Here is a 21454-nt window from a genome sequence, read left to right as displayed (position 1 = left end):
TGAGCAGCTCGGTACTCTCCCGCCCATTCCGAATCCAAATCGAGGCCGAACGTCATTGTGACGTCGTCGAATCTCGGGGCTCGGTTCTCGCGATACTTCAACTTTATAAATACACGCCTCCACAGCAATCCATCGCCATTTGACAGAGGGAGAGAGCAGGGTGTAGTCATAGGCTAATTAGAGCAGGGACAGAGAATACAATATTGTTCTTGCAATTGCTCTAACCAAAATCGCTAGTGCAGAGAGGAGGATAGAGGTTTATTATTTTTTCTTCATATTTGGCACTCCCCAGCGCTTTTGGGGTGTCCCCCATAATTGTGCATTAATATTTCTGGCTATCAAAAGTCATATCTGTCAGCAGTATCTACTAAATAATTTGTAGCACACCTCAGTGCTTTTGGGGTGTCCTCCCTAATTGTGCATTAATATTTCTGGCTGTCAAAAGTCATATCTGTCAGCAGTATCTACTAAATAATTTGTAGCACTCCTCAGTGCTTTTGGGGTGTCCTCCCTAATTGTGCATTAATATTTCTGGCTGTCAAAAGTCATATCTGTCAGCAGTATCTACTAAATAATTTTTAGCACTCCTCAGTGTTTTTGGGGTGTCCTCCCTAATTGTGCATTAATATTTCTGGCTGTCAAAAGTCATATCTGTCAGCAGTATCTACTAAATAATTTTTAGTACTCCTCAGTGTTTTTGGGGTGTCCTCCCTAATTGTGCATTAATATTTCTGGCTGTCAAAAGTCATATCTGTCAGCAGTATCTACTAAATAATTTTTAGCACTCCTCAGTGTTTTTGGGGTGTCCTCCCTAATTGTGCATTAATATTTCTGGCTGTCAAAAGTCATATCTGTCAGCAGTATCTACTAAATAATTTTTAGCACTCCTCAGTGTTTTTGGGGTGTCCTCCCTAATTGTGCATTAATATTTCTGGCTGTCAAAAGTCATATCTGTCAGCAGTATCTACTAAATAATTTTTAGCACTCCTCAGTGCTTTTGGGGTGTCCTCCCTAATTGTGCATTAATATTTCTGGCTGTCAAAAGTCATATCTGTCAGCAGTATCTACTAAATAATTTTTAGCACTCCTCAGTGTTTTTGGGGTGTCCTCCCTAATTGTGCATTAATATTTCTGGCTGTCAAAAGTCATATCTGTCAGCAGTATCTACTAAATAATTTTTAGTACTCCTCAGTGTTTTTGGGGTGTCCTCCCTAATTGTGCATTAATATTTCTGGCTGTCAAAAGTCATATCTGTCAGCAGTATCTACTAAATAATTTTTAGCACTCCTCAGTGTTTTTGGGGTGTCCTCCCTAATTGTGCATTAATATTTCTGGCTGTCAAAAGTCATATCTGTCAGCAGTATCTACTAAATAATTTTTAGCACTCCTCAGTGTTTTTGGGGTGTCCTCCCTAATTGTGCATTAATATTTCTGGCTGTCAAAAGTCATATCTGTCAGCAGTATCTACTAAATAATTTTTAGCACTCCTCAGTGTTTTTGGGGTGTCCTCCCTAATTGTGCATTAATATTTCTGGCTGTCAAAAGTCATATCTGTCAGCAGTATCTACTAAATAATTTTTAGCACTCCTCAGTGTTTTTGGGGTGTCCTCCCTAATTGTGCATTAATATTTCTGGCTGTCAAAAGTCATATCTGTCAGCAGTATCTACTAAATAATTTTTAGCACTCCTCAGTGTTTTTGGGGTGTCCTCCCTAATTGTGCATTAATATTTCTGGCTGTCAAAAGTCATATCTGTCAGCAGTATCTACTAAATAATTTTTAGCACTCCTCAGTGTTTTTGGGGTGTCCTCCCTAATTGTGCATTAATATTTCTGGCTGTCAAAAGTCATATCTGTCAGCAGTATCTACTAAATAATTTTTAGCACTCCCCAGTGGTTTGCGCTCAGAATGGATTCAAAGCAGTCCACATATGATCTAAATGAGCAACCAGGTTCTGTCACCAGTCCTGATGTTAGTGTTCCCAGTACGTCATCTGGCCAAGGCGATGTCAAACAACAGAGTGTTTTCAAATTAGTGCAAAAAACAAAAACCAAAAAAAAATTTACTGTATTGAAGCGAAAAAGAAGTGTAACTGAGCAAAAGTTAAGTGACGATAAAAAAAAAATTGCAAGCATGCCATTCTACACACGCAGTGGCAAAGAGAGAATGAGGCCTTCACCTTTGGCTATTAGTGGCAGATCCCAAAAAGTTACCCAGCCTACAATTGGTGCACAACTACTGTTACGCGTCAAAGCCGAGCTGCAAGATAACAGTGAGGCATTACAGGAGAATATTTGCTCTGATTCACAAATGACAACAATCCCTGTGGAGAGTCCATCCAACAGTGGGATGTCTAATCGTGAGCATTCTGCTGATGTGTGCCTTAATAGCCCGAGTGTAGCCGGTGATACCCAAATTGAGGATGCCACTTTGGAATTAGAAGAGGATGAGGGGGAGATTTGTGTAGGCGACGAGGGCGCTAATGATGATGTTGATGATTATGATGCAGCCAGATACCAAATTGCCTTTCTCAATTTCTATTTATATTCTAGATTATATAACGGCTGAATAGTTTTCTATTTTACTCCTAGTGGAGAGAGGATCTGATGCAGACAGATACCAAACTGCCTTTGTCCATTTCAATTTATATTGTACAGTATATAACGGCTGAATTTATTAGTATTTTATACAAGTGGAGGGTGGCCTAGAGAGACAAAAACCAAACTGGCTTTCTCCATGTCAATTAATATTGTACAGTCTATAACGGCTGGATTTTTTGGTATTTTATACAAGTGGAGGGGGGCCTAGAGAGACAGAAACCAAACTGGCTTTCTCCATGTCAATTAATATTGTACAGTCTATAATGGCTGAATTTTTTGTTTTTTTAAAAAAGTGGAGGGGGGCCTATAGAGACAGAAAGCAAACTGTCTTTTTCCATTTCTTTACATATTTAACTATAAGTGTAGGGTGTAATATACATTCAAAGACGATGGCTGCATTGCCAATATGCATAGATGGAGAGGAAGACAATCTGTTTTGTGTGTAGAATAAATGAAGGCCTACCAACGAAGAATTAAACAGTTTTTTTGGATGATTTATTACCTCAACAATTAGATTACTTATCTCTAAAACAGTTGGAGCACTAAATTGGGTTATTTTAGGCACAAAAACATGTATTTTCCAACAAAATAGCAAAACAAAACCAAACAAAACCAAAACCAAAACCAAAACACGCAATGGCGGTTTTGCAAAACCAAAACCAAAACCAAAACACAACGGTAATCCAGATCCAAAACCGAATCCAAAACCAAAACACGGGGGTCAGTGACCATCTCTAGTATTAAGGGAGGGCAAATGCCTGGAGACCTGGGCTAAAAAGGGAATAAAAGTTCATTATTTATTTAGTTCAGATAACAATAACCCTTTACTGAAGCTCTTGCAAACAATCCCCCTCATCCCTGTTTCTCCCACCCTGCTCCCCCTCTCTACCAGTTATATCACTTGCTCAGGCCCTATAATGAACTCTGATTGGCTGTCAGAAACCATTGCCGGATTGGTGACAATGTTGTCTCCCAGAAGGCCGTCTGCACTGCAGATATGATTGTGCGAGAGAGATGTGGATTGGTAAGTAATTACATGGGGCACCAGCCAAAGCTCTGCACATCACACTTGGCACAAGATATGGCTCTGCATGCTAGACTGGGCAGGTAAAGCTCTGCATGTTATAACTGACACCAGATAAGGCTCTGCACATCACACTTGACACAGGGTATGATTTTGTATATAAGACTTGGTATTAGCTAGGACTCTGCATTTCAGCCTGAACACAAGATATGGTTCTACTTTTAAACACCAAACAGCTGATATTCTCCCACTGCACATTCACCTTTTAACCCTCAGAATAAAGATAATGACTTAAATACCTGAAATAAGACACAGACTTCAACTTTGTCGCACAACGTCACGGTTTTAATTATATAAATGATGGTGGCAACGAAAGCAAATGCAAATTCAGCTAACACTATACAACCAAACATAGAGATGGCCAAGCGCCACAGAATCCCAAGCGCGACATTAACAGCATCGGGGAGACTACACCCTTCTGGCCTCTAAGGGCGCGCACACAGAAACAACAACTGGGACATTTGCCGAAATGACCATAACAGAGACATAGATTGAAGGGGAAAGAATCCTGCGGCCCAACATAACCCTTGTGTCAAGTATTAGCCGATGGCTGCACTTTTTTCCCGCCGACTGGACCTAGTCTGGGTATGTTAATAGAAAGTTTACAATAAAAATCACACATAATTAATATACAAGTTGTGACAGGGCAGGATGGAGGGATTTCCTGCAGCCAGAGAGAGAGAACTTCCTGTACTTGGATGTTGGATGACGTAAATTGTTTGTCATTCTCAGCAGCAGACTATCGGATCTACTTTCACAACAAGAAAGGGAAAATTTTAACCCCTGAAGGTAAGTGCAATGTACTCTTACAAGCCTGGCGTATAAGTGCGTTTATCCCTATGCAGGTCTTCATTTATCATTAGTCTTGACACAATCTATGATTATGTGTGTTAGAATGGTCACCAGATAAGTGTCTCTGAGTACAAATAAGCGCAAACACTCACACTGGAGGTCAAATACGTAAGCATAAAATGGCTTGGACCTGCCACCATGGCATATGGGTTTACAGAGCAAGATGGTGATGTTTGCGGATGAGCAGAAGTGTGCGCACGTCTAGAGGAGAAGAGGAGCAAAGAGAGGGCACCATGATGACCCGTTTAGCGCTACACTGCGCATGCTCTGCTCACTCAAATCCACGTGCTTGCTCCGATGTCTCCGCTCTATGGAGAACCGAGCGGGGGACTCGGAAGGTGGAGTGGTAACAGTCAGTGCCAGAAAAAAACTTTTATAGACACAAACTGGCTGTCAGGGCGATCGGGAGGTATGGAGCCCTCCTGCCGCACTTACTGCGTTTCATCACTACTGACTTTCGTGACTAATTTAAGCAATACATGAAGGATAAAACAACAGTAATTTTGGAGAAAAATGTAAAAGTTGTATTGAAAGGGGTGGTAATAAAGTGGTAGCAGATTAAACTTGGATGTGACATTTACACTTTTCCACAGTGCGCTTCTAGAGAATTTACCACCTCTCCGAGTGCCTAGATGCATCTAGCTTGCGGCTGCACCATTCCAGATGCACATGGAGTGCGCTTCGTGCCTGACCTCCACTGTGTTTAAAGGGCATACATGGAAACAAGAACACGTCTTGGTAAACTATCTATACAAATGAACTGCTGTCTCTAAAGCAAGCTCGCAGGGGGCACCGGTATAATACTGATGTTGCTTGGCTGGTAGCATGTTGGCACATCATCTGAGAGGCATGCATAACGTGGAGGGTACACTGAGCTGTTATCATGTGGGGCACATGACTGGTGTAATGTTTGGCTCTGCTTGTGGACTTGTACTGTTGGGGTAACGGCAGGTATACATGGATGGCATAATATTTATTTTTTTACTGTACGGTTTTGATGTTGGGCATATGGCTGGTGTACTGTTCAAGTACAATTTGGAGTGCTGGTATAATGGGAGTCATTGTGCCGATATAACGTAAGCCACATGGTTGTTATAATGTTGGGGTCATTTTGCTTTTACTATGTGGGTCACGGATGTGTGTTTATATACATGTGCAGTTATCTGTAATTAAAAATTACGGTGGTCATTTATGTTCCACGTCAGCCTATCCATCACAGTAACCTCTGCTAGTAATAAAGACAATTCTCAGTAACACACTCAGATTCCTGCAGTCTATTTATCTCTCTGAACTTCTGCACAATGGAATGTATCTAAATATAGACCAAGAGGATATATTGTATTTTCTGTAACTGGTTGCACCGGTATTAAGTGGCAGAATCTGGGCTGTACTAGATAAGCTTATAGTAAAAATAAAATCTATAGTTTAACCTGCTGCAGAAAAAGGTAACCAGGCCCTTTCCATAAGATATAGGTTACGTTTGTATTTAAAAGTTTGACAAATAATCTCTTCTATGTAAATATGTAATAACTCCAGTTCAGTCTGTTTTTACTCTTTAAAAATAGATAAAATAATTACTGTAAAGTGTAATGTCTGCCCATCTTTTGTTGTCTTTATTCTTTGGACTGGAGCCCCTGCCTATCTCCTATTGTTAGATACATCCTCTAGCAGAGTGCATCTGATACTTACCTGAGATTTAGAATTCCGCTGTGCTTACTTTGATCTCAATGGCCCTGAATTAGAGTTGTTTGTAAGTGCATTTGCAGGATGTAAAGGAAGCGATGAAATGCGTTTGGCTGAGTCCCGAATGGGGCATGTGCCTTGGGAGATCAAGAGAGAGGCTTGAGCCACAGCAGGTACGCTATACTGCCGGGAGACACTACCGAGGGAGCCGTTAAGTAAACTGTGATCAGGCTATCAAACTGTGGAAAAGATTTCAATTACTTTGAGATATAATATATAAGAATCCATAATGTGTTACGAGGACAGGCAGAGGCGGTAAGGGCTCTGTCCTGGAGAGTGACCCTTGGCTAGAATAGAATCATGAGGAGGCCGCTGCAGACACCACAGTTAAGAGACTCATTTGCAAGGAGGTTCCACACCGCTAAAAAATTCCACTTTGGGCTTAGTTTAGTCCTCACTGAGACCACACTTGCCAACTTTGGCAAGTTGGCCTCTGGGAGGAGGTGGGCGAGTGGAGGCGGGGCTCAGCGAATCATGTCACTGAGGCCCCGCCCCCAAGCTGTAATCACAATTTCTAGCCTATTACAGCAGGGGGCGTGGCCACAATGACTCGTGAATCTCATCCTAAGTCCTGGCCCCGCCACATAACTAATGAAGTGTGCAGGAACCAGAAGGTTGCCCTGCTCTCCCGGGAGTCTGGGAAGACTTCCAGAAATCTGAGAGTCTCCTGGGGCATCTATTACATAGACTGAGCATAGATACATACATCCAGCAGTGGGAGACAGAATCCAATATCACTACAGATTGTTTGTAGCAGTGAGTGTTAAAAGAGAGGAAAGCAGTAAGCTGAGAGGTTTTATCCAAGTTCAAACAAGGTTGTCAGGTAATTACCAAGACCTGGTCAACTACGCACCAACCAGCAGCAACGAGATTTCATGCTGGAACTGAGCGACCCATTAGTTTACTTTCACCAATATCCCAAAGTGAACCCACGGAATCACAATGCAACTTTAACTGTGTGTTGAGTGTGTTCCTTTAAGCAGATCTGAATGGGGTCTTCACAAGTCAGACCCCCTGACTGAAGAGTACAACCTTCAATCAAGATACTCAGCAATAGACTGGGGCAGAGACACTGAAGAGTAGAGGTGAGAACGGCAGAAGAGACACTCCACACACACTGGGAAGGGGATATACACACTATATTCCCACCACACGAACACACAGACACTTGGCTTCATTTAATCAGCAGCTAATTAACCTACAAGTATATTTTTGGGATGTGGAGGAAAGCAGGAACACCTAGAGAAAACCCACACAAACACACGGAGATCACCCAAACCCCACACAGTTAGTATCATGTTTGTAATTGAAATCATGGCCCCATTACTGTGAAGGAGCCGTCCAATGACATCACTTGAAAGGACACATGTTGCCTTCCATTCGAGTAGTGTGCAATGCTGGTATATACAGGTATATGAGTAGCTCACTGCAACATTTTAGCTTTTAATTTTTAAATAAAAGTCTTTGTTAGTCTTCCTTCTTGTGTACTGTAAAATATTTGCCACATGAGTATTTTCAATGATGCTATGTTACTGGTGAGTACTTATGAGATAGGAATCAGTGGATGAATGGATGGTGTGCCAATGTCCAGATTGAGCCATGCGGGTACACATTCATATTGACTGCATAATGAGTGGGCAGCAAATGTAGTTAATAGACAGATATTCTAAGTGCAAGAAATGGTGGATGAAATGATCTAAAGGACAAACTTGGAGATGTCCTTTGTAAAGTTTTCAAAGATCAAACATGCTGAAGTTTTATGTCTGGTTGTAACGGAGACTTAAATGCAATGGCTCCGCTACCTCATGTATAATTATGGTTCGCCAACACTTCAGTGGAGAACAATGTAATAAAAACATTCCTAATGTGTTCACTAGCAAACAGGGTGAAAGTGAAACAAACAGTTTACAGAGTGCTGTGGGAAAGTTGTTTTTGCCACAAGAACTCAGCTTAAACTGTAACAGACGTGACTGCGCTATTGTGTCAGAGCCTGTGGGTAGTGCATAGCTGGAGCTCTGACAGGGGCAGAAATTATTGGCAGATGCCTATTAGATTGTAACACATGTCAGCACACGTTGCTTCTTAATCAGGACGTTGGTTTATTGAATACCGGATACACAGGTTATAGATATAAAGAACAGTTTGTGAAATAAGATTCTCAAAGAGCTAAAAAATACACGTCTGTACAACACTACGACACTCAAATGCAGTAAGTAATCTACCATTATGCACGCTCAGTACTCATCTTAGGTAGACAGAGAGGCATGGTGTGTCTGTTATCTGACCTCTGCAAAGAGAGAGCACGTAGAGCCTACCTCTCTCAAGAGTAATCCCATATCGTAAGTGTGTACTTATTGGGCATGCACAGATGTATGTACAAAAGCAGAAAAGGCTTTCTGTAGGTAAATTACACTCATCTTGTTACTACTAGGTAATTAATATTCATTATTGTCTATTAAATATGAATCTTTAAAATACAAAAAATTACAATTCTGTTCAGCAAGTTTGGATAATGTGTCCCTGGAAATTTTATGAAACTAGCACAGTGCCTGTAATCACCAAGTGCCCAGAGCCAGTAACTAGCACAGTGCCTGTAATCACCAACTGCCTAGAGCCAGGAACTAGCACAGAGTCTGTAATCACCAACTGCCCAGAGCTGGGAACTAGCACAGTGCCTGTAATCACTAACTGCCCAGAGCCAGGAACTAGCACAGGGTCTGTAATCACTAACTGACCAGAGCCAGGAACTAGCACAGTGCCTGTAATCACCAACTGTCCAGAGACAGGAACTAGCACAGTGTCTGTAATCAACTGCCCAGAGCCAGGAACTAGCACAGTGCCTGTAACCACCAACTGCCCAGAGCCAGGAACTAGCACAGGGTCTGTCGTCACTAACTATGCAGAGCCAGGAACTAGCAAAGGGTCTGTAATCACTAACTGCCCAGAGCCAGGAACTAGCACAGTGCCTGTAAACACCAACTGCCTAGAGCCAGGAACTAGCACAGGGTCTGTCGTCACTAACTATGCAGAGCCAGGAACTAGCAAAGGGTATGTAATCACTAACTGCCCAGAGCCAGGAACTAGCACAGTGCCTGTAAACACCAACTGCCTAGAGCCAGGAACTAGCACAGGGTCTGTCGTCACTAACTATGCAGAGCCAGGAACTAGCAAAGGGTATGTAATCACTAACTGCCCAGAGCCAGGAACTAACACAGTGCCTGTAATCACCAACTGCCCAGAGCCAGGAACTAGCACAGTGCCTGTAATCACCAACTGCCAGGGCCGGACTGGCCATCTGGCACTTCTGGCAAATGCCAGAAGGGCCGATGGCCAAATGGGCCGGTCTGCTTGGCCGCCGAGCAGCAGCACTCTGCGCGCTGCTCGGTGGACGGAGAATCAGTGACAGCCGCCTATGCGACCATTCACATGGGACGGCACCTGTCATGTGGTGCCATCCCATGTGATTGGTCGCATAGGCGGCTGTCACTGATTCTCCGTCTGCCGGGCAGCGCGCAGAGTGCTGCTGCTGGAAGTAAAAAGGTAAGTGTCTGTGTGTGTGTGTAAGTAATAGTGTGTCTGTGTGTGTAAGTAACAGTGGGGCTAACAAACTGGGGCAAACAAACAGTGGGGCAAACAAACAGTGGGGCAAACAAACAGTGGGGCAAACAAACTGGGGCAAACAAACAATGAGGAAAACAAACTGGGGCTAAAACAAACAGTGGGGCTAACAAACAGTGGGGCTAACAAACAGTGGGGCTAACAAACAGTGGGGCTAACAAACAGTGGGGCTAACAAACAGTGGGGCTAACAAACAGTGGGTCAAACAAACAGTGGGTCAAACAAACAGTGGGGATAACAAACAGTGGGGATAACAAACAGTGGGGATAACAAACAGTGGGGATAACAAACAGTGGGGATAACAAACAGTGGGGCAAACTGGGGCTAAAAAAAACAGTGGGGCAAAAAAACAGTGGGGCAAACAAACGGTCTAAAACAAACAGTGGGGCTAACAAACAGTGGGGCTAACAAACAGTGGGGCTAACAAACAGTGGGGCTAACAAACAGTGGAGATAACAAACAGTGGAGATAACAAACAGTGAGGATAACAAACAGTGAGGATAACAAACAGTGGGGATAACAAACAGTGAGGCAAACTGGAGCAAACAAACAGTGGAGCAAACAGTGCGTCTAATAGTGTGGCTGTGGGGCCCCATGTTGCTATAGTGTGCGTTTGACCATGTTCATATAGTGTGCGTGCGCAGTATTTTATATATAATATGTGAGGGAAGGGAGGATCTTAATATAGTGTTGGGAGATAGGCTATTTAATTGTGGAGTGTAGATGGGGGCTAATTATTTAAGGTGAGATGAAAGAACCTTTAATTTAATGCTGGGGTGGGCTATCAATTGAATATGGGGCTGATTTTGGGGAGGAAAGCTATTTATTAAATGTGAATATGAATTATTTGTTGGGGATGGTTGTGGAAAATGGCTATATTTATTAAACTTTAATGCTATTTAATTTATTGTTGGGACTGTTTTGAGGGAGGGAAATATGTTTTGAGTAAATGGGTATACTGTTAATTTAATGTTGGGGCTGGTTGGAGGGAAATAGGTCTACTTATTAAATGTGAATATTATTATTATTGTGGGGACTGGAGGGAGGCCTAATTATAAAATGTGAGTGCTATTGTTTTAACCCCATTTGTTTCAAAATAGGGCATCCAATATTCCAGGATCAAGACAAGAAAGAACTGAGCTAAAGAAACCAGCTGCTACAAGTGGTGAAAGTGAGCAAGACAGGTAGGAGAAAGTAGGACAATCTGCCAACTGTCCTGAATCTGGTGGGGCAGTCCTGAATTTGGGTGTCTCACATAGTCAGGATTTGGTTTGACTGCAAGGACAGTTGGGAGGTATGTCCCGCTTCACTACGTACTGCTTGTGAAGGCAAAGCTGTGTGCTTCTAACAGTAGGGTACACAGTATTGCCTGAGTATTTGTCTAAAATGATAACCATGTTATATAATAGGGCCCTGCTGTCTTAAATACCCCGGGCCACCTGCGCCTTAATCCAGCTCTGGTTAGGGGAAGGGAACCGATAGCTGCTCTCGGACAGGACACAGCCTGCAGCAAGCCGAGGAGCTCTAAGTATCACAAGATTTTGTAATCTCGTGAGACAAAGAGCTTCCCTGCTCACTCTGCAGGAAGTTCCCACCCTTATGGATGTCAGCAGCACCAGAAGCATAGATAAATGTAATGTTTTATTATGTATGTATCAATGCCCCATGTTGGCCACACCCACAACACAATGCGGCCACGCCCTTTTCGGCGGCGCCGCTGGCACATGATTTCTTTCATGCTTGAACTGAGGTGGGCCTGTGTATGTTAAATGCCAGGGCTGATTTTTAGTCCCAGCCCGGCCCTGCCAACTGCCCAGAGCCAGGAACTAGCACAGGGTCTGTCATCACTAACTATGCAGAGCCAGGAACTAGCAAAGGGTCTGTAATCACCAACTGTCCAAAGCCAGGAACTAGCATAGTGCCTGTAATCACCAACTGCCCAGAAGCAGGAACTAGCACAGTGTCTGTCATCACCAACTGCCCAGAGCCAGGAACTAGCACAGTGTCTGTAATCACCAACTGCCCAGAAGCAGGAACTAGCACAGTGTCTGTAATCACCAACTGCCCAGAGCCAGGAACTAGCACAGGGTCTGTAATCACCAACTGCCCAGAAGCAGGAACTAGCACAGGGTCTGTAACCACCAACTGCCCAGAAGCAGGAACTAGCACAGTGCCTGTAACCACCAACTGCCCAGAAGCAGGAACTAGCACAGTGCCTGTAATCAGCAACTGCCCAGAAGCAGGAACTAGCACAGTGTCTGTAATCAGCAACTGCCCAGAAGCAGGAACTAGCATAGTGTCTGTAATCACCAACTGCCCAGAAGTAGGAACTAGCACAGTGTCTGTCATCACCAACTGCCCAGAGCCAGGAACTAGCACAGTGTCTGTAATCACCAACTGCCCAGAGCCAGGAACTAGCACAGGGTCTGTCGTCACTAACTATGCAGAGCCGGGAACTAGCAAAGGGTCTGTAATCACTAACTGCCCAGAGCCAGGAACTAGCACAGGCACAGAACCATGAACCATGTATCCCCACCAACAGCTACTTTATGAATCACGTGTACACCACACCTCTTAGATAAATGTATACTAACTAAGTAGGGCCATCTTTACCCTCTGTTTCATGTCGTTTTATTTATTTGTATCATGATTTCCCCAATGTAGAGAGCTGCACAATATTTTGGGCTTTAATAAGTAAAAGATAATAATAACTATGCTCTGTACCTCTATGGATGCATGGATAAATTACCTCACTTGCTGCCCAAAATGCTTGGTCCCTAAACCTATAATAGCATCCATCTTATTATACCAAACACCCGTTATGTGTTTTGTGTGCTCTGGTATTTGTATTTGTGCATATTAATTTGTGCTTCAAATAGGTCAAATTGTATTTCCATGTCATCATCACATGAGAGAGCGTGTCTATACGTAACATGACACAAGTCTTCCTCTTTGGCCAGTTTCATTATAATCCTCCAAGTGAAGCTGCTCTGTAACTTCCCTTATGGATCCAGGGGAAAGAACCACTGCATGATACGTGAATCTAGTGCTCTGGTAGGAGGCATTGTGAGTGAACGTTACTTCAGAACCGTCTAGACTCTAGAGATAAGCAGAGCGTGCTGGCTGTGTGTACTGCAAGATAGACCAATAGTGTTTACATTCATCTGTAGAACTTATAGGATACTTAGATATGACAACTGATCTGCATAAGTGGTTTCACATCCGAGAACATTACAAGAGCTTAGACTCTTTCCTATAACCCAGTCATGTGTCTGGTTTGAGTAGTAATAATGGCCCCGCTCCATTATTTTAGCAGCGAGTTCCAATGAAAAGAAGGTGCCAGAGGGTGCAGGAAAGGAATGGACTAGGTTGTTGTTCAGATAAAAGGATACTATTTGATATTGGATTCTGTCAATCGTGTTCTTAAAGTAGGAAGTGAGACCTTTTCTCAGTGATGGTGATCAGATGGGTCGGTGTGCGAGGGTTAAGAAAATATTTAAATATATTAAAGAGGAGTTTAATTTGAAAGATTAAGTGGAGATGAGACATTGGAAATATATTTGTTTGGCAACATTCAGAGACACCTGCAGTATGGAGACATGGGCAGCACGGTGGCGAAGTGGTAGCACTTCTGTCTCACAGCACTGGGGTCATGAGTTCAATTCCCGACCATTGCCTTATCTGTGAGGAGTTTGTATGTTCTCCCTGTGTTTGCGTGGGTTTCCTCCGGGTGCTCCGGTTTCCTCCCACACTCCAAAAACATACTAGTAGGTTAATTGGCTGCAATTAAAAAAATTGACCCTAGTGTCTACCTGTCTCCCTCTCTGTCTGTCTGTGTGTGTGAGTGTCTATATTAGGGAATTTAGACTGTAAGCTCCAATGGGGCAGGGACAGATGTGAATGAGTTCTCTGTACAGCGCTGCGGAATCAGTGGCGCTATATAAATAAATGGTGATGATGATGATGATGATGATGATGATGATGGATTGATAAATAGCATTATATTGATGGACATCATTAGAAGTTCAAGACTTCCTCAATGACATTCTACTTGGCGGGAGAGGTTTTGAACACAGCACATTTCCTCAAAAATAGTATCTGGCGCCACTTGATCGAGGTCTTATTATGTATTTGCAGACATACCTCCATAGGGGATGGCGTTATGACAGGATTTCTCTTGCTGCTGCATGAGCCGGACCACTGGATCGATGTCCAATTGGGCCACACATTTAGGTTGGCAATTTGAAGGAGACCTGGCTGTTTGGCCCATCAGGTTGATGGGGCCAAGTCAGTTCTGGCATCATATGACCACATTTCCAGACACGGCCAGTAGTGATTCTATAGATTTCAATAGGATCATCATCAAGCATCGCTGTCTTTTATTGAGCCACAAAGAATTGAAGAGTGAATTGCAGATAGTGGAAATAAGAGAAGTAAACCATTCCTTATATGTAATCAGATGACCAAGATATTGCACTACTTGGTATATCTGGTCATGCTGCCTGGACAACAGAGATAAAGGCTTGAGCTGAATATGATTAGTGAACCACTAAACCTAAGGATGAGAAAAGGTCCAGCTGATCTGCATGTGAGGAAGGCATGTAGTGGCTGGAGGTCTGCACACTTACTGTATCAATATATAGCATATAATGGGTCCCAGTAGAAGAGAGAGAATGATATGAAAGGTATTTAAAGTATTACTTTATAATAGTAGAAGAAAATTAAATCCTTCGATATATTAAAAGTAATTTGCAGAAATTAAATGTTCCTTGTTATGGTTCCACTGCTTGTTTTTTGGTTTTTTTAATATGTGTGTTTATAAATGTCATTATTTTTTATTGAGGTTAGCAGGAATAATGGGGAAGATCTTATAAATCCATGATCATTTTAAATTAATGAACATTTATCTATACCAGATGGAACATAGCGGAGGTTGGGGCCAGGCAGCACCACAGGGATAGGTGAGGAGGGGTGCACAATTAAAACAGTCTATGAGTGCAAAATAATTGAAATTCTGGCCTGCAGATATAAATGCCAAGCACACACAAATTGTACAAGTTTGTAAGTGCTGCCACCTACTGGCTTTCAGCCGCAAGCTGAATCATTCCCGCAACCATTCACATTATGTATCGTTAAGAGAGGATTCCAGAAATGTATAAACCATTTGGCATTTACTTTCTGACCACAACCTCCTTTCTTTCACCTCACCACATCATTCCCTCACCTGCACCCAAATCCACACAGTGACACCTTAATCATAATATTACCTTGACCCAATCCACTTTTCATTTTCACTAAAACAACTACTTTTTCTTATGGCTACACTGTTGTGCCCTGATCAGACTGCCTCTTTCTATAACAAAACACTCACTTCCATCCTAGACAATGCAGCAGCTGCTGCCACCATTTATAGTCTCCAATGACCCAAAACTCCATCGATGGCACACCAGACATGTTACCTGCAAAAGTACTCGCGCACTGCTGAATGCCACAGGACGAAATCTCGCACCTATCCCAATTTCCTCCACTGTGCATTCATCCTTTCATCTTGCAGCAGCGCCTTTTCAATGCCAAGCAAACATACTTCGAATCTGTAATATCTATCTAGTCTTCTAACTGACACCTTCAACTCGCTTCTCTACTCACCTTCACCTCCTCCCCATTGCTCCCTCAAACCCCATGATTTTGCCACCTACTTCAAATACACCATTTGACAAGATACTGTATTTTCCTATGCCAAATTCCATACACTACACCCACCTTCTCCTACACTCCCCAATCCCCCCATAGTCCATTTTCTCCATAAATCAAAGAAGTCATTTCTGCTCTCATCTAATCCTACAATCTGTCTCCTCGAACCTATTCCCTTACAACTTCTCCGCTCCCTCTTCCCCACTGCATGCCTACCTCTAGCTCACCTCTGTCAACCTATGTCTCTCCACTGAAATATTTCCATCCTCCTTTAAACATGCTCTCATTACACCAATTCTAAAGAAACCATCTTTCGATCCAGCCTCTCTCTCTCCTACCGCCCTATTTCTCTCCTCCCCTTTGCCTCCACAAACTACTTGAGCAACTTGTTTAGAACGCCTATCTCACTTCCTTTCTTAACTCTGTAAGCTGACTTCCGTCCCCGACATTTCACTGAAACTACTCCCACAAAAGTGATCAATGATCTAATTACAACAAAGTCTAAGGGTCACCTACCCATACTCATCCTCCTGGACCTCTCTGCTGGTGTTGACACAGTTGATCAAGTTCTTCTCTTACAAACTTCATGACACAGTTCTTTCTTTCCTAACAAAACACTCCTTTAGTCTCTACCTTTGGCACATTCTCCCCTCCACTCCCACTATCTGTTGGGGTCACAAGACTCTGTTCTTGGCCCTCTACTTTTCTGATTGTGCACCTTTTCGCTTGGTAAACTCATTCCCCTCTCCAGTACCACCACTTCTAATGTGACAGCCAAATCTATATCTCATGACCTGCCCCCTTCTGTACTATTTCATGTAAACAACGGTCTCTCTTATTTCTAAACATAGATGTTCCAATGCTACCTAAAAGTATCATGTTCAAAACAGAACCTGTCATCTTCCCTCCTGCCAGAGTCACCACCTACCCCTTAAATCTCCCTCCTCGTCTATAACACCACTATGTCCTCAGTCTCCCAAACCCACTGACTGTGTACACTTGACTCTGTTCTCTGCTTTATTCTTCATATCCAATCTCTCTCAGAGTTCACCACCCTATAATCATTGCCAGAATATGCCCTTTTCTTAACTAAGATGCTACTCCAAACTCTTAACTATTGTCTCATCATCTCCCGCCTTGACTAGTGCAACCACCTGCCATCTCACAATTCCTTTGCCCATCTATCTCCATTTCAATCCATCTTAAATGCTGCATCAATGCTGATCTTCCTCTCCAACTGCTCCACCACTTTGCCTAAACTGACTCCATGTCCTGCACAAACCAATTAAAATTACTCACCATTACTTACATAGCTCTCAACAACAACACCCCTTCATACATCACTAATCTCATTTGAAAATTCTCTCCCTCCTGTCCTCCTAGATCTACCTCTCACCTGCTCCCCTGGTAACCACCACTCTCACCAACCTACAAGACTGGTCCCAGGCTGCTACCGACTTCTGAAATTCCTGACCACGCGCAATCAGACTTTGGCACAACCTTCAAATCTTTACTCTCTCCGGCATACCCATCTCTAAACACTGAACCAACTTCCACTGATAGAGCTATGCCCTCTTTCAATGAGAATGTAAGCTCTGTCGTGAACAGGGCCCTCCTTACGCTTTGTTTTCATGCCTGTATTTAGCCTACCTTGTATGTCTCTGAAAAATATTTGTGTCATTCTCAAAACTTTTGGCCATGACTGTACATAAAACAAAGTCTATTGCCTCAGTTTTAATGATGACAATTTGCATATACACCAGAATGTCATGAAGAGTGATCAGATGAATTCTCTCATTAACACAGGTGAGTGTTGTCGAGGACATGGCGGGAGATCACTCTGTCATGCTAATTGAGTTAGAATAACAGACTGGAAGCTTTAAAAGGAGGATGGTGCCTGGAATCATTGTTCTTTCTCTGTTAACCATTGTTATCTGCAAGGAAACACATGCAGTCATCGTTGCTTTGCACAAAAAGGGCTTCACAGGCATGGAAATTGCTGCTAGTAAGATTGCACCTAAATCAACCACTTATCAGATCATCAAGAACTTCAAGGAGAGAAGTTCAATAGTTGTGAAGAAGGCTTCAGGGCGCCCAAGAATATCCAGCAAGCGCCAGGACCGTCTCCTAAAGTTGCTTTAGCTGCGGGATCGGGGCACCACCAGTGCAGAGCTTGCTCAGGAATGACAGCAGGCAGGTGTGAATGCATCTGCATGCAAAGTGAGGCGAAGGCTTTTGGAGGATGTCCTGATGTCAAGAAAGCCAGTAAAGAAGCCACTTCTCTCCAGAAAAAACATCAGGGACAGACTGATATTCTGCAAAAGGTACAGGGATTGGACTGCTGAGGACTGGGGTAAAGTCACTTTCTCTGATGAATCCCCTTTCAGATTGTTTGGAGCGTCTGAAAAACCACTTGTCCAAAAAAAGGAAAGGTGAGCGCTACCATCAGTCCTGTGTCACGCCAACAATAAGCATCCTGAGACCATTCATGTGTGGGGATGCTTCTCAGCCAAGGGAGTGGGCTCACTCACAATTTTGCCTAAGAACACAGCCATGAATAAAGAATGGTACCAAAACATCCTCCAAGAGCAACTTCTCCCAACCATCCAAGAACAGTTTGGTGATGAACAATGCCTTTACCAGCATGATGGAGCACCGTGCCATAAAGCAAAAGTGATAACTACGTGGCTCGGGGATCAAAACATCGAAATTTTGGGTCCATGGCCAGAAAACTCTCCAGACCTTAATCCCATTGAGAAGTTAAGGTCAATTCTAAAGAGGCGGGTGGACAAACAAAAATCCACAAATTCTGACAAACTCCAATCATTGATTAGGCAAGAATGGGCGCCCATCAGTCAGTATGTGGCCCAGATGTTGATCGACAGCATGCCAGGGCGAGTTGCAGAGATCTTCAAAAAGAAGGGTCAACACTGCAAATATTGACTCTTTGCATAAACTTATTGTAATTGTCAATAAAAGCCTTTGACACTTATGAAATGCTTGTAATGTTACTTCAGTATACCATAGCAACATCTGACAAAAAGGTCTAAAAACACTGAAGCAGCAAACTTTGTGAAAACCAATACTTGTGTCATTCTCAAAACTTTTGGCCATGACTCTATGTCCAACGTTCTCTACTGTATGGTCCAGCATTGTAACTGTGCTGTTGTGTGGATACATTCCACAGTCTCCCAGGATGACTACTTGGTGGTGTAGCTTCCAAACATAATTTAGGAACCGTGTGTTCTTCTTATCTCATCATCATGGTTTATTTATAAGGGAGTGGTATCAGATGGGGTGGGGCAGGCTGTGAGGTGGGAGAAAGCACTTGGACTGTAATAGGTTTATAAATACATGTTTATTAGGCACCATCCTCGGAAGCCCATTGCAGTAGTAACCACGTCAGTATTGGACACACAAAGTAATTTAGGATACATAACAATTGATGAAAAGCATGGGATTTAAGAGCCTTAAGCAAATAGGCCCTGGTGTTAAAGTGCGTGAGTTTGATGGCAGCTTAATGTCAGAATCACTAGGAAAAAGGCCACACTGAAAAGTACTGCTAGTCAAGAGAGATGTAAATGGCTGATCCTAAAATCAAGATATCCAGAGCATTTTATACATGAAGCTGCACACCCACTTCCCCACAAGTATGTCTGGAACAAACAATTGGGGTATTATCATAACAAATTTTCCCTGCTGCCGCAGACAATGCTTCAATGGCCGTTTGATTCTCAGGACAGTGTGTACTGTAAGCTGCTAAATACATCACAGTACTGTATCCAATAACCAACCCTCTGCTATTCTTCTGTTTTCAGCAAAATATATACTGGTATTTATTACGAATGTTTTTGTAGATGCAGATAATGATGGCTTGTTTGTTTATGGTTTGCTTGGTACAAGACCTGTAACCTGGAAAGGATATCCAGATATGACGGTCATGTTACAGACTAGAGTGATAAATTCCTTCACAGCAGAAATTAGGGACAATTTTGCACTAGTATTGCAACCAAACAAACAGTATAAGCGAGAATATGCTTCTATAACGGTGGTGCTGTATTTAGCACTTAAAGGAAGTATGTGGGTTTGGAGGGTTTATGATCAGAGTAAAGCTCAGGTCATATAGGTGTCCTGGATTTTTATTTCAAAATAATGGTAGAGCTACACAGAGCAACATACTGCTGGAGTATGTACAACAGGCCCTGGAGTACAACCTCTGGTAACCTTAATTCTTCTTTCTGATGAGTTGACGAGGCCATCTAGTGGTCGAGTGGCAAAACAATGTTTAGAAGTCCACTATGCAGACAACATGAAGAATATTGGGCACTAGAGGACGCTGGTGAAAAAGAAGAATGAAAACCAAGTGCTCAGCAGAAACATGTATAATTTTAGCTTCCCTGTGGGGGTGAAACCAGAAGTGACAACATTCTGGAAAGGTTTTCAGATCCTCCAACGTGAAACCTTGTACCCGATACAAAATGCAGTAACCTGTGCGGAGCATTTTGTACCCAGTGGAAGAGGTCATGTTGAGAGGTCTGAGGTTTGCTTTAATGCGCCGAAGACATGACTTTGTACGTGCACACTTGGAATACGGGAGCAGGTCACATGATAGGGTCACAATCCCATCTCACATGGTGGAAACTTTTCAGCATCCACATAGGTATAGGTGCAGAGCACTGGCAGACATGAGACAACAGCAGTAATTAATAAGTGCTGTTGCTTATTTGTCACTGGTAAGTGCTTAACCCACAGTGGGGATGCCACCTAGCAATCTGCTTTTCTTTGTGGGGTGGCTGCTATTCACAGGTCACACATGTAGCGGTGCACAGAACTGCATAATTCTCCCACCTTCTTCAATACGTCCTCATTTCTTATCCTCTGACATTCCTACAATTTCATCATTGCCTATTGACGATTCACATTGCCCTTCTGGCTCCAAACTACTCACTTTCTCTCAGCCTATTCCCGTGGGACAACTTTCCAACTCAGTGTAATGGTAATGATCTGATTTTTAAGACTGTTCTTTCCAATTTCCCTAACTCTCCTTATCACCCCCGAGACCACCATCACCACATCATCATCATTTATTTATATAGCGCCACTGATTCCGCAGCGCTGTACAGAGAACTCATTCACATCAGTCCCTGCCCCATTGGAGCTTACAGTCTAAATTCCATAACACACACAGGCTAGGGGGCAAATTTGATAGCAGCCAAATACACTACCGGTTTATTTTTGGAGTGTGGGAGGAAACCGGAGCACCCGGAGGAAACCCACGCAAACACGGGGAGAAGAACAACTGCAATCTGCCCTTCGCCATTATAACCTCCTTGCACTTTAACTCAAGGTCCGACCATACTCACATTAATTTCAGTTGTATTAACTTTCAGTAACTTTTTACCTCTCAGTAACTAATTCTCGACATTCTCCTGTCCTCATCTGGCAGTCTCACATCATAAAGACACCTTAGCAATAATTCTTGATCAAGTGGCTCCAGCATCGACACAATCTCGCAAAATATCTGCCAAGATATAATCTAACGGCATTCATTACTTGCTCCCATTCACAGCATATGGAGTCTTTTTACCTGTTTGTCTATTTGTTAATACCTAGTCTTGTGTTACTTTACATAGTGTCAGCTATTTGGAACAAACACAGTAGTAAGTAATTATTAATAGCACTATAACCAAACCACATGGCTGTAAACCACTATTGCATGACCCAACATGATGTCTTTCTTCACCTTTCAAAGTTTGTAACAATAGTTAAAATCCCATGAAACCACTGATGAGCCGCATATTACAAACAAACCTCTTTAATAAAGGTCATGTAAAACATTTGCATGCAGATTTGTGCCAAATCATTCT

At 42.8% G+C, this 21454-nt stretch overlaps 1 protein-coding gene and 1 long non-coding RNA gene across 3 annotated transcripts in view; one reads left to right on the top strand and one right to left on the bottom strand.

Moving 5' to 3' along the window:
• Positions 1 to 21454, top strand: part of LOC142151445 (uncharacterized) — a 404300-nt gene that overhangs the window by 19742 nt on the left and 363104 nt on the right. The gene's annotated exons all lie outside the window — the stretch shown is intronic.
• CHMP7 (charged multivesicular body protein 7) overlaps positions 21387 to 21454 on the bottom strand; it is a 13222-nt gene continuing 13154 nt past the window's right edge. For both annotated transcript variants that reach the window (XM_075207072.1, XM_075207073.1), the window contains exon 12: positions 21387 to 21454. This exon is cut by the window's right edge and continues 389 nt beyond it. The gene's annotated coding sequence lies outside the window, so the exon portion shown is untranslated.

This window comes from Mixophyes fleayi, chromosome 4 (genome assembly GCF_038048845.1).
Source record: "Mixophyes fleayi isolate aMixFle1 chromosome 4, aMixFle1.hap1, whole genome shotgun sequence".
Lineage (NCBI taxonomy): Eukaryota > Metazoa > Chordata > Amphibia > Anura > Limnodynastidae > Mixophyes > Mixophyes fleayi.
This window is presented reverse-complemented; position numbering and strand designations above follow the sequence as displayed.